The following is a 12,747-nucleotide window of genomic DNA, read 5'->3' on the forward strand; positions in this document are numbered from 1 at the left end:
CTTTTTACAAAATTGTTATGTAAGGTACAGCAATGTCAATTTGAAATAAATTTAGTTAACATACAAGAAGACGTTTCTGGGGAAATAGTAGTAAACAAGATAAATGTAGTCCATAGCATTATGCAGATTAAAATATAGTGGGAGGATACAAAAATAATTTATCAAATGTGATATACATTAAGAATTAAGAGGTGTAAAGAACATGGTATAATAGAAACATGTAATGATGTGATTTAAGCTATATTAGGGATTCAGAAAAATGCTGAGGAGTAATATTTAATGTGATATTTTTAACAAAGATTTTATTTATTCATGAGAGACCCACAGAAAGAGATGGAGACACAGGCAGAGGGAGAAGCAGACTCTTTGCAGCGAGCCTGATGCGGAACTCGATCCCACGATCCCCAGGACCTTGGGATCACAACCTGAGCCAAAGGCAGACATTCAACCACTGAGCCACCCAGGTGCCCCTTAATGTGTGATTTGAAGAATAAGTTGAAGTTACTAGAGTAATGGGACATTGAATGAGAGACTATTCCAGAAAAAAATGCAAAATCTATTATTGAGGAAGAGTTGGGCAAGTTTCAGGTTAGAAATCCAGAATGGCTGAGGCTTAGCAATTGAGAAACAGTGCGTGTAAGAAATTGAAAGAGTCAGCTCTCAGAGGATCTTGAACTCAGGTTTAAGACTTCAGAATGCATTGACAGCTAAAATGCAGACTGTTGGCAGTTTAGCACCATTTTCCTCTACCATCTTCTCCTTTATTTCAGGGGCTGGGCATGTGAGCATTATATATCCCAGGATTCCTACCTTAAGGATCTGGATCAGATCTACAACTGAGTAGCAATTGTATAAGTTTTGAAAGGTAGAGGAGAAACAGAAATTATTATTATTTTTCCTTCTGCTTGACAAATGGGTTTTGTCAGAGGTGAGATTTCATAGTGGCTTTGTGGACTTCCATTCCACTTTGATGTTGAGGGTAATTATAATCATTGCTGGCAGTTTCCTGTGCTTCTGTCAATTTCCCTATGCCCTAAAATCTAGTACACTTTTGATTTATGTATAGTTTTCGTTGATATTTAATTACATAAATCCCTAAATTAAAGTCATTGCTATTTTCTTAACTGAATCCTGATTGATACAGTATTTGGTGTAAAAGATGGTGGGTAAAGTGCTATAAAAATAAAATAAAATTTAGGAGGTGTAACATTGGCTTAGTCATATAAGGTAAGACAAAGGGAAATTAAATATAGCTGACTGAAGGATAGAGGATTTTGCTATTCTGTGAAGAAATATATGGTGACAGAGGCACATAATTATGATAGCAGAATAACATGCTCACTCTGTCTATAGTCTTTGGAAAGCAGTTTGAAGGCTTTAAAATTATAGTGTGTGCTGAATACTAGTTGCCACACTGACAAAGAGCTTACCAAGAAGAGGTAAATTCATTCAAGAATTAGCTGATTGATTTCAGAGATAGATGAAAGTGAATGGAGTAAATTTAGAAATGATGGGCCTTTGAGTGCTATACAAAACAAACAAACAAACAAAAACACTAATTGTTTTAGGACTCTGGTTATGAAGGAAAAGGCTAGGAAAGTCATCAAGGATAAAGTCCAGTAAGACTTCTCATTGAACAAATTGACCAAACCAAATAGCAAATATCATAGTGAAAATTCTACATTTGCAACAAAGTAATTGTCTCAGGCATCTTTAGGAAAGCCAGCAGTAATCTAAGAGAAGGGGTCACTTGATAAAGGCATGGGGATCAGACCTGGGAATTATGTCTAGGAAAATGAGATGTAGTTATTGGGATGTGGATATGAGTAGAAAGAAATGGATTAGAGATCAACTAAGTTTTTGAGAGAATTACATTGCCAAAGAAATCACGAGACTGCACTTAAAAACGTTGTTCAAGTATTAAGTTATTATTTGAAACGCTGCATTTTTACCATTAAGGAACAATATGCAAAGTCTCTTCAGACCTCAGAAAGCTGTAAAGGATGGACAAGAAAGAATCTTCCAAAAAATAGACTAGAAAACAATGGAAAAGCTTCTTCCTAGATAGAATAATCATTATCTAATTAAATTTTTCCTTACACTTCGAGTAAGAGGTCTTAATAAGGTCTGATCATCAGGACGTCTCCCATCCTTTTCCTTGCACATCGGAGCTGTTACTGATGTTATGTGTCCCACTTCTGTGTATAATAATGACTGTGTGGTTAGGGATGGAAAGAATTTGTCTTTTTCATGAGCAGGTTCTTATACTTGAAAAATCCATAACTGAATCTGAGTTTTCTGAACTTTGAGTTGTATATTGACTATGACTAGAAATACTTTATATTGTCACACATGGGGAAGCAAAGAGTGTTTTAAGTGTGTGAGAAGAAATAAACTCTATGTTTAATGAAAAATAGAGTGGACTATAGAACAGACTCCTCTAAGTATCACAAAATCCTCATCCTCTTCCTTCATCCCATATGATTGATTAGATTTTATTTTCCAGTCTTTATTGTAGCTGGGTGGGATGGCGGCCCTAGATTCTATTCCATGGGATGTGAGGTGACACATGTGCAGCACTTGTACGTCAAGCTTATAAAAATCTCTGATACATGATCCCCCATTCTCACTCTTTATTCCCTGTCCATGAATTTCTCTGGAGGTTCTAGAGAATGGAGGAACCACAGGATGCAAGGCCCCTGGGTCTTTGAATTCTCTCTTTAAAGACAGCCACACAGAAGTATTATGTGACCAGAATAACTAGCACAAATGCTAGATGGTCAATAAAAAGAACATCCTTGATGTAAGACGGAAGTGGACAATAATAGGTGTAGAGAGACCAGTAAAAGCCTTGGGCGACTAGAAGTTACTGTGAAGAAGATTTTTGTGATGGTATTAAGCGCTGTCGAAAGCTGCTGAAAGGTGGTGTTAGTTTCTTGGGAATGCTATAACAAATTATCACAAATTGGGTGGTTTTATACAACAATTTTTGGGGGTCACAGTTCTGGGAGTTAGAAACCCAAAATCAAGATGTAGGCAGGTCCTGCAGAACCTCCCCTGGATTCTCGGCCACCCTTGGAGTCATTCTTTCCTTTTCTTGGAGAATGACACAAAAGAGCCCTACTGGCCATTTCCTGCTTATCCAGAAGACCGGCAGCCTTCCCTCATTACTTCCCATCTCTGCCCCTTTCAGTTCAAGTGTTTCCATGGAGGTGATTAATGAGACCCATGAGTCACAGTCCAATCTCTCCAGCAAAAGTTAATGCAGTCACATCGCTAGTGTTCTCTTTAGGGCATGCTCCATCACTTTTCGCGATTGGATAGCAAATCTTTAAGTTTTAGTTCCTATTTCCTTTCTAGTTTCTTCCTCAATTTCTTTCTTTCCTCTTATATTTTACTATAAGCAGCATAGAGTAACCAGGTTGCCCCTTCCACACTTTGCTTGGAAATTCCCCCAGCTAACTATCGAGGTTTATCCCCTGCAAACTCTACTTTCCCCAACAACGGGATGCAATTCAGTGAAGTTTTCTGCCAATTTATAATAAGAGCTGCCTCTCCAAGGGCATTTCCAAAATCATGATCCTCATTTCCACCTGAGACCTCACGAGAAGAACATTTAGGATACATATTTCCACTAACAATGTCTTCAAGGCAGTCGAGGTTTGGTCTACCATGGGCCTCAAAATTCCTCCAGCCTTACCCATTTTTCCCTCTTCCAAGGCTACTTCTATACTTTTTAGGTATTTTTTTTAAAGATTTTATTTATTATTCATGAGAGAGAGAGAGGCAGACACAGGCAGAGGGAGAAGTAGGCTCCATGCAGGGAACCCGACATGTGACTCGATCCCGGGACCCCAGGATCATGCCCTGGGCTGAAGGCAGGTGCTAAACTGCTGAGCCACCCACGGATCCCCCTTTTTAGGTATTTTTTACAGAAGTACCTCACTTCCTGGTACCAAAATCTTTATTATTCTCCTATGGCTGCCATAACAAATTATCACAAACTGTACAGCTTAAAATACAGAAATTTATTATCTAGAAGTGGTAGAGGCTAAAGGTGCAAACCTCAGGTAAAGACAAAGACAAGTGCAAACCCCAGGTAAAGACTAAAGACACGTTAGTCTTTAGAGGAGGATTTGCTCCATGCCTTTTTCTTTGCTCTGGTGTTTCTGGCGATTCTTGGTGTTTCTCTTTTTTATTATTTTTTTTCTTGGTGTTTCTTAATTTGTAGATGCATCAGTCTAATCTCTACCTTCATTATCAAATGGTCTTCTGTGTGTGTGTGTGTGTGTGTGTGTGTGCGTGCGTGCACGTGTGTTTGGACTCTTCTTTTTTTTTTAAGATTTTATCTATTTATTCATGAGAGAGAGAGAGAGAGAGAGAGAGAGAGAGGCAGAGACACAGGTAGAGGGAGAAGCAGGCCCCATTCAGGAGCCGGATGTGGGACTTGATCCTGGGTCCCCAGGACCAGGCCCTGGGCCAAAGGCAGGCGCTAAACTGCTGAGCAACCCGGGCTGCCCAGATTCTTCTTTTTATTAAGAACATTTTATAAGGTCATTTGGATTAGGACCCACCCTAATTCAGTATGACTTCAGCATGACTTGATTGCCTCTGCAGTGACTCTATTTCCAAATGAGGTTACATTCGCAGTTACTAAGGGTAGGATTTCAACATATCTTTTTCTTTGGGGGGGGGGGCACAATTCAACCCATAAAATGGGTCAAATAAGACATGGTCTAATTGGTTTCATTGGTTTTAGTAATATGAAAATTATTGGTGACCATCGCAAAAGCAATTAATAAATGTGTTACATAAGAATCAACAATGTGATTTGACCACTAAAATAAATACTGCACTTTAGGACACTTATTACAGTTATGTTTTAAAAGAAAAGATTGATATAATTCTGTGCCACCTTTTTTTTCCTGATCAAAGTGGCCTATATCATTGATTTCTGGCATCACAAATTTAGAAGGCCTAGGAGAATCACTAGGGTAGTTATGTCTGGAAACAGTGATATATTTAAAAATAATGTGCTTAGACTGGAAAAGACACAATTTAAGAGCCTTTGATAGCTATTTTTGATAGCTGTCTCTGATACTTGATAAACTAGCATTTAGTTGAAAGATTAGGCTTATCCTGTGTAACTTCAGAAGATTGAGTTAAATTGAATGTAGGCAAAGAATACTTCATCTCAATATGAGAAAGAATTTAATCATTAAGGTGACTAGAAATGAAATGTGCTTATTTAAATGATAGCAACATCTACGTGAGTGGAGAACTTTCATCTGGTGTAAACAAATAAAAAATGGATTTTCACATTCTCTCAAACTGTGTACTTTATTTTTTTTTAAATTAAGATGTCGATTAAGCTTATTTCTAGCTGTAATACATTATATGATAGACATAGAAATATATGTATTTCCCTCTATTGGCTATAACTAGACAGCTTTCATTCAGTGTACTGAATACTGATGCTAAATTATTTTCTAATGTCTATAATTTTTAATTGGCTATAGCCTATTTCTTAAATGATATTTGTCCCTACACCTTCAGTCTATTTTCCTTACCATAACACTTACTTAATAATTCTTTATTAATATCTGTCTCATACCTATATTGTAAGTTCCATTGAAGTCTAGACCATGTCAGTTTAGATCAAAACTCTTAGTTCCGTGTCTATATCTACATTCTGTCTGATGTATAAAGGTGATCCAACAAGTTTTTGTAAATAATAAATGTAGTTTTATCTGACTTAAGAGGTTTTAGTCAACTATAATTATATCAACTCCTATAAACAATTGTGATGGTCTTCTGCTGATTGCCTATATATGGAATCAAAGCTAGAAGAGAAATCAATAAGGTATTAAAAAGCCACTTTTCTTTCACTTGTGATATTTATTGCTTAATTTTTTTATCATACACTATTTTTTGTTGTTGAAATTTGGGGTAAGGGTGCCTGACTGGCTCAGTTGGAAAAACATGCAACTCTTGACCTCAGGGTTATGAGTCCAAGCCCTATATTGAATGTAAACATTACTAAATAAATAAATAGACCTTAAAATGCACCAAATTTGGGGAAACATGAAAATTGAAAAAGGCAATTGAAATATGATCTTGAATCTCTTCATACATAATAAGCCACTGTTACTATTCTCATGTACTTAAAAAATAGAATAATAAGTCATGGGAATAGAGTCAATATTATCACAATAGCATTGTATGGTGACAGCTGATAGCTACTCTTGTGGTGAGCATAGCATAATGTATGAATTTGTTGAATCACTGTGTTGTACATCGGAAACTATTGTGACATTGTGTGTCAACTGTAATCAAATAATTTTTATTCAAAAAAGAAAAAAAGTAGATGATTTTCATAGATAAGATTGTACTGTATTCCATAATTTTGAATTTGTATTCTATGATAACACAAATCCCAACTACTATATTTCCTACATTATTGAGACTCTTAAGTAAATGAAAACATCCCATCTGTTTAACTCTTCTAAATAATTTTATTATGTACTCAATATTGAGATAGTTTCTAGTTTTAGTAGATTTTGTTTATTAAGTATTTATATACTGTCTACTAAAAGCAAGGCACTAATACAGAAATATTCAAAAAACAAGTCTTTCTTCTCATGATATATATATATATATATATATATATGTTCTATATGAGAAAGATAACAAATAAAATAATCTCATCAAATGGAATGAAAGATATTAAGCAAAATGGCTTAATAGAAATTGTAAAATAGGATGAAGCTACCTTAGAAAGGAAATGAAAGAAAAGATCTTGGGAGGATGACTCCAGATCTGAGATCAAAATGTAGAAAAGTAGCCTGCATGGGAAAAGTCTGGGTGAAGCATTCCAAGGAGAGAGCATAGTAAGTTCCCTCGCTGTGCCTAACTTGATTTTTTTCAAGGAGCAAAGAAAAAAAAAAAATAGAGCCTGGAGCACAGCAAACAAGGATGATGTGAGAATGGTGGTGGATATGAGAGTGCCGGGCACGGTGCTGCTCATGTTTAGAAGTTTGAATTCTATTCCGAGTCAGATAAGAATTCATTACAAGATTTAATAAAGCTGTGACATTATTGATTTGTTCTTTTAGGAGCTAAATTGATCTGCCCTGCAAAGAGGTAAGGGCACCAGTAAAATTAGGGAAATCAGCTAAGAGGTGTTGAAGTAAGATTGAAGGCAGAGACTGAACTTAAGCCATGAAAACTATGGTCTTGTCTATGAAACCTGGACCGGAAACAGCCTGCTCTGCTGTTGTTGGTAACATACAAGTCCTCAAGTAGGATGAGCTCACTAGCAAATTTATAATCCAAAAGAAAAAAACCTACATTGGATGAGGGAGTTAGTTAAGAGAAAAAACGAGAGATTTGTATCTAAAAAACTAGATTAGAGAACAAATGTGAAAGTAATCTAAAAAGAGTTTGCCAAATAATATGAAACTAAGTCTTATTTTATCCAATGTTTTTCATACTTTCAAAAGACAGAGGTAGCCAACCATTTCATTTTCTGAAGGTAATATAGCATTAAGTGGGAAAAAATAAACTACTTAACAGCATGCAATTAAGGTAATAAAAATCATAGTTTAATGTCATTATAAATTTATAAACTTACTTTTAAAAAGTAAAAATCATAATTTAATGCCATTCATAATATTAGGTGTGATATTCTTAAATTTAAAAATTAGCTAATCAAATTCCACAATGTATACAAAATAGTAATATATGATCAAGAGTGCTTATCCCAGTAATGCAAAGACAATCTGTTTTTTTGTTTTGTTTTGTTTTAAAGATTTTATTTATTTATTCATAAGAGACACAGTGGGAGAGAGGCAGAGACAGAGGCAGAGGGAGAAGCAGGCTCCATGCAGGGAACCCAATGTGGGACTCAATCCTGGGACTCCAGAATCATGCCCTGAGCCAAAGGCAGACAGACGCCCAACCACTGAGCCACCCAGGCATCCCGACAATTTGATATTAGAGAAAATTTGAATAATATAATTTCATACAATACATAAATATACATTCCTACACTATCAGGTTAAAGTAGTCGTAGTCGTAGTAGTCCTAGTCGTCGTCGTAGTAGTAGTAGTAGTAACAATAGAAGAGGAAAAGAGGAGGAGGAGGAAAGAAAGATGCAAATATAATATTGGATGAAAGTCAGAAATCATTAAAGATAAACAGCAAATTAAAAATAGAGGGTGCATTTAGAAAAATCTGTATTTTCGTTCATAGAAAGATGTAAAATAATATATCAGTTAATATATCCATTTTAAATAGAACTACTAACTGTATTTGATTAATTAATTAAAAGAGCAATTAATTTGGTCAATGTCACTCTGGTAGAAAATGAACAGATTTTATACTTCGACTTTTAAACTAGGATGATTTTTTTCCCATATAGCTTGCCATCTACTAAATTCCTTGACTATATCTATTTAATGTTCAGGAAATGCAATTTAAATAGCTCCCCTTTAGAAGTACCACATAAGAGAATTAAATTAGTTCATTTTAAAAAGTTTCCTAGTGATCCATGAAATGTCTACACTGTTAATAGGAAATTACTTATGGATCAATGCTATGTGTTTTGCCAAAGAAACAATTTGAAATGCAATGGGCCTGACTTCACCTAGTTTATCCACCAAGAGTTAAATAGCTAAATAAATAAATAAATAAATAAATAAATAAATAAACAACTCTCTCTCTTTTTAAATGCTTACTAAATTCCTCTAGGACATGAATATTTTATGCACTACTTTGACACAAAAGATTAAGTTGAGTTTTTTAAATATGGAGATTTATTTCCTTTGTTCAGTGGTTGGTTCTTTGATGCCAAAGCAGCCATAGTTAATATGAAGAGCTAAACACATTGTAAGTACTTAATATTAATTATTCCTTTCATACAGAGACATGGTTTAGGCTAATGAATATGCTATTTCAAGTATTTGAGCGTTTCTTTTTTTTTAAACCACCAGCTAAAGAACATCTGCTTTATACTATTTTCTGGGACAGGTGATGGATTTCTTCTGAGCCCTCCAGAGCTTATTCATTCCCTTTGAACTCTAGACCATAGCAGAGATGAAGCTAATTTAATTCAGGTATCCAAGTCAGCAAAGTTCATTGTCCTATAGAGGAAATAAATATCCCATTACCTTTTCATTAAATTTTTCCAAATAAATTATAACTTTATAACTTTACATTCTACCTAGAATTGTCTCAATTTCCAACTGCTTCTCTCTCTTTATTTACACAACCATTTGTTGGTTATGCCTATCTTTAAAAATTTTTATTGAGAACTTATTCTGTTCCAAGCAATATTAGGATACTGAATTATGATGACAGTCTATGATTGCCATGTAAACTGTCCTCTGGAACTTAGATTTTACTGTCACAGACCAAATTTATTCAGGTAAACACAAAGATGAATACACTATAACAAGTATGATATATGTGAGTAGTTCTTAGAAGAAAAGTATGTGGTGATGGGAAGATGGTTATAGAAGGAACTAACCTATGCTGTGAAGCCAAAGAGGTAGAAGAAAGGAGTTGAACTGAAGTCTAAAGAGGTAATAGAAATTGAGTAGGTGAAAAGGTGATGTGGCCAGGGAGACTGCTCCAGACCAAAGAATACCATGTGTTTAGGAGCTGCTTAAATCCACCCATCAATACAGAGGATGTAATAATCAAAAAATAAAAATGACACCCACCCATGTAATGCTTCTGCCTCAGGACATTTATACTGAGAGTTCCCTGCAATAACATTTTCAACATTTTCTTTGCCTCAAATATCTTACAAACATGGACAAACCTTCCCTTTGCCTTAAAATCTTTCTTAAATGCCCTTCTAAAAATGAAAATTGGGCAGCCCAGTGGCTCAGCAGTTTAGCGCCGCCTTTGGCCCAGGGCGTGATCCTGGAGTCCTGGGATCAAGTCCCACGTCGGGCTCCCTGCCTGGAGCCTGCTTCTCCCTCTGCCTGTGTCTCTGCATCTTTATTTCTCTCTGTGTCTCTCATTAATAAATAAATAAAATCTTTAAAAAAAATAAAAATCATTCCTTCAGCCCAATAATTGCTACTTTTAGCATGAAATATTTTCCAAATACACTCCATCTGACATATTCTCCATTTATTTATGTTTATTGCTTATTACCTTCTCATTAGTTTTCCTGAGAGCAAAGACTGTATTCCCTGAATCATTGTCTAGCAAAATCTGAGTGTTCAACAAATATTTCTTGAATGTTCTGATGAATAGCCTAAACTTTCAGAAGGTATACATTATGCCAGTTACTCTGTTGTTGTTATTGTTGTTGTTAACATACTTTCTCCCATTCTACCTTCTTAAAACAACAAAATTTGTATTATTCCTATTATACTAATGGGACATTGAGGGCTTGGATAGTTCTACAATTTGCCCGTGGTTAGACAATTAGTCGATGGCCAAGGTAGGAATTGGACTTAGCTCTATGTGACTCAAAAACCCAGACTTACAAAACAAGCAAACAAACAAAAACTACACTGAACTGCATTTTAATTTTTTACTCTGTTGCCAGAAACTGTGCTACTAAAATATGAAATAACATAAAAAGAAAGAAAAAAAAAAGGGTTCCAGGATATAGATTTGTTTCTCAGTGGGCTTCCTTTCTCTTTGTACAAAAGAAATAGGTGTTCTAGTAAAGCTACACATTTTGTGGCAATTCCTCATTAAGCGACTTCAGTCTACATGGTTACTAACTAGACATCATTTACCTAGTTCCAAGTGAGCGGTGTATAAATTCAGTGGATTTTTTTTGCATTTAATCCAAGTCTTAACTTAGGCCTCAAATGCCTGGGACAGAAAGAAAGAAAAGAAAGAAAGAAAGAAAGAAAGAAGGAAAGAAAGAAAGAAAGAAAGAAAGAAAGAAAGAAAGAAAGAAAGAAAGAAAGAAGAGAGAGAGAGAAAGAAAGAAGAAAGAAAGGAAGAAAGAAAGAAAGAAGAAAGAAAGAAAGAAAGAAAGAAAGAAAGAAAGAAAGAAAGAAAGAAAGAAGAAAGAAAGAAAGAAAAGAGAGGAAGGGGAGGGAAGGAAGGAAGGAAGGAAGGAAGGAAGGAAGGAAGGAAGGAAGGAAGGAAGGAAAAGGGGAGAGAGAGAGAAGGGAAAGAGAATTCTCTGTCCCATGTCTTCACAGTTGTTTCAGCAGGGAAGGCAGGAACTTGCTTCTATCACCCTCTAAGGTAAGGTAGACATTTCATTAAAAGGTGTTTTCCAAATGATCTGTAAATCACTGCATCACTATATCACAATATTTTGTTGTCCTAGTTGGCATAATTTTCCAGTCCTTTCTCCTAAGCTGGCTACATTCTCACACCAACATTTCAACATTTCCAGTCGATTCCTTTTTGGCTTTCATACTTGTAAAGATGCCAGTACATCCCTCTCAGCGTATGAGCCAGACCTGGACAATCTCCATGAACATGGGAAGAATCTCCATGACACTAATACTGAGGCCGACTTGGCAGAAAGAAGTCAGTGTTTTCCCCCAAGCGTGGAAAAGTGCACCATGCCCATGCCAACCTCCAAGCTGCCCGTGTGTTTGGCACAGTTTTCAACCTCCAAACTATAGATTCTCTGATATTTGTTATCCATTTTATTATCTTCTTGAGCCAAGTCACCTTCTGGCATGTGTATCACCCAAACAGAGTAAAGAGTTTGTTTTGATAGATGTTTGCTTTCCACTTTTAATTTTCATTGTACAGGCAACATTTTTCCTTTTCTTTCCCCCTATGGGCACTAATTTTCTGCTCTCCAGAGCAAGATTATAGGCATATTATAATAACATCCATAATTCACAATGATAAACCGATAAAACAAATTGTATATAAATTTATAAAACCGGCAGTTTGTCTTCACTATTCCTCATGTGATTCATATCTTGCAACTTTTTTGGACATTCCTTATCTTAAATTAAACCTACAGTAGTGTCAAAACTTGGGAAAAGAAAAGGAGACAGTGAAAACAATGAGCAATGACCAATGACCAAGAAAAAAATGCTTATTATTGTACAATAGTACTGAAAATAGGCCACCACTGCCCCATCTAAAACATCTTATCTGTACTCCTCTTATCTGTAAGTATTATTATTTCATGAATGCATTAGATTACCTCTTGTTTTCTGGGTGCCAGGGTGGCACAGTCAGCTAAACAGCCGACTTGGTTTGGGCTCAGGTCATGATCTCAGGGTCATAGGATTGAGCCCCGATCTAGGCTCCAAGATCAGGGAGGAGTCTGCTTGGCTTTCTCTCTCTCTCTCCCTCACTTCTCTACCTCTGCCCCACTTTCAAAAAAAGTAAATCTTTAAACAAAATTTTATTTATTTATTTTTAATGATAGGCACACAGTGAGAGAGAGAGAGGGGCAGAGACACAGGCAGAGGGAGAAGCAGGCTCCATGCACCGGGAGCCCGACGTGGGACTCGATCCCGGGTCTCCAGGATCGCGCCCCGGGCCAAAGGCAGGCGCTAAACTGCTGCGCCACCCAGGGATCCCTAAACAAAATTTTAGAAAAATAAATTACCTCCTGTTTTCTCATGCAACCCTGTACCTGAAAAAAAAAAAAAAAAAACAGAAAAGTTTGTTGTGGCCAATTCAAACACCCATGATCAGAAATTTTTATTTAGGAGAGTTAAAACAACAACAACAACACAACAACAACAAAAACCCAAAACACTTAAAAGCTACTAAATTATTTGATTATAA

The sequence above is a fragment of the Vulpes vulpes genome, chromosome 3 (assembly GCF_048418805.1).
Source record: "Vulpes vulpes isolate BD-2025 chromosome 3, VulVul3, whole genome shotgun sequence".
In the NCBI taxonomy this organism is placed as follows: Eukaryota; Metazoa; Chordata; class Mammalia; order Carnivora; family Canidae; genus Vulpes; species Vulpes vulpes.